Source organism: Anarrhichthys ocellatus, unplaced genomic scaffold (assembly GCF_004355925.1).
Source record: "Anarrhichthys ocellatus isolate YVR2014 unplaced genomic scaffold, GSC_Weel_1.0 scaffold2357, whole genome shotgun sequence".
Classification (NCBI taxonomy): domain Eukaryota; kingdom Metazoa; phylum Chordata; class Actinopteri; order Perciformes; family Anarhichadidae; genus Anarrhichthys; species Anarrhichthys ocellatus.
In genome coordinates this window covers 5,918-7,861 of record NW_022282331.1, presented here as the reverse complement: position 1 = coordinate 7,861, position 1,944 = coordinate 5,918, and the positions used below count along the sequence as shown (strand labels likewise).

At 40.0% G+C, this 1,944-nt stretch overlaps 1 protein-coding gene across 1 annotated transcript in view; it reads left to right on the top strand.

Moving 5' to 3' along the window:
- The first annotated feature begins 1,120 nt into the window (after positions 1-1,120).
- The window catches only part of cebpg (CCAAT enhancer binding protein gamma), a 2,782-nt gene continuing 1,958 nt past the window's right edge, over positions 1,121-1,944 (top strand). The window contains exon 1 of the mRNA XM_031840141.1: positions 1,121-1,258. The gene's annotated coding sequence lies outside the window, so the exon portion shown is untranslated. The remainder of the gene's footprint in view (positions 1,259-1,944) is intronic.

Sequence of the window (1,944 nt, the reverse complement as noted above, 5' to 3'; positions counted from 1 at the left end):
TACTCAGATAGTGTAGTACTCAGACAGTGTAGTACTCAGACAGTGTAGTACTGGGACAGTTTAGTACTCAGATAGTGTAGTACTCAGACAGTGTAATACTCAGATAGTGTAGTACTCAGACAGTGTAGTACTCAGACAGTGCAGTACTCAGATAGTGTAGTACTCAGATAGTGTAGTACTCAGACAGTGTAATACTCAGACAGTGTAGTACTGGGACAGTGTAGTACTCAGTGTAGTGCTCAGACAGTATAATACTCAGATAGTGTAGTACTCAGATAGTGTAGTACTTAGACTGTGTAGTACTCAGACAGTGTAGTACTCAGACAGTGTAGTACTCAGTCAGTGTAGTACTCAGATAGTGTAGTACTTAGACAGTGTAGTACTCAGGCAGTGTAGTACTTAGACAGTGTAGTACTCAGATAGTGTAGTACTCAGATAGTGTAGTACTTAGACAGTGTAGTACTCAGATAGTGTAGTACTCAGACAGTGTAGTGCTCAGACAGTGTAGTACTTAGACAGTGTTGTATAATAATAATTATCATCAGAAGAACATTACAATGTTTTCTTCTTTCTCAGAATCCAAAAGTGAAACTTTTCATTCATCGTCATGACGTCATTAAACAGAAAGAAAAATTCATGTGACATCTTTATATCTTTAATATTGTCTCTTAAACATCACAATAAAAATTCATCATCCTGTTTAGAAATATATCTAAATGTTGATATCATTGTTGTGACGTATCTGTGACGTCAGTATCTATTTTGTCTCCTCGCCTGTTACATCATCACAAGGTGTATTTATTTAAGTATTATATATTATTTTAAGGTGTACACAAGCATGACATAGTACACGTTATTATACCATTAACAGATATTAGTGGTACTATAAATATAGTGTCTATAACTACATTAAATGTCGTCATTTACACATGAATTCATATCTTTATGAACTAATTTCACAAACCTCACATTACAGAAAAACACACCCGCTTCTTATTGGAGGAATCACACGTCATTCACAGAGCGCATTGCATCACTCTCTCGTCATTGGCCAACCGTCCGCTTCACCTCCGCCCACCTGGCCTCTGATTGGCTGAGCCCGCACATGACCGTACATGGTAATAGAGATTTCGCAATCGCTGTCCTCCTCGTCCATGTTGTTCTAAACAAAAACAGATAGACACAGAACAAACTCCCGGTTTCTCCGGTTTCGTTCTGTACTTTTAACGGATGGTCGAGTCCTGAAGGTTCCGTGAAGGTAAACCGGTGTTTTTTTTACTCGCAGCGCTAACGGCTAGCTTAGCTTTAGAGGCTCGTTAGCACCTGAAGCTAACTAAGCTAACTGGCTAGTGAGCGTCAAAGTGAAAACGTAGTTTTTGTATGTGTTTAAAGTCACATTTAGACACGTTTTATCGGCTCTATTTATCTATTGGACCTTAAGGTTGATTGAGAGGACATTAAAGCTCCTTACACTCGCATAAAAGTTGTAGAAAAGTGCTCTAAAATTCATAAAATCAAGCGTGTCGTCCGTGTTTTAGTGGTGTTTAATGAGTTTAATCCGATATTATTTAAAGTATCTTAAAATATGAGCTTCTTCTTCTCGTATGACTCCGGAGTTCCCCTGTCTGTCTCTCTCTACCTGTGTGTGTGTGTCTTTCTCTCTCTCTCTCTCGATGATGCAACATCAGGCAACAACCTCTGCTCGTTTGTTTCTACCCGGAGCTCTTTTCCCTGCGCACCACCCAGCTGACTTTGGCTGCATGGCAACGAGTCGACCAATCAGAATGAGCGCTGCTAATTGACCGAATAATAAAGGCCACCATAGAGCATGTTTTCATATCGAATATGGCCGCATATTGAATCTGTTTATTGGCCAATGAGAACAGTCGGACAGCCATAACGTCATTCTTTACAAGGAACATGATGATGGGGGGGGGGGGGGGG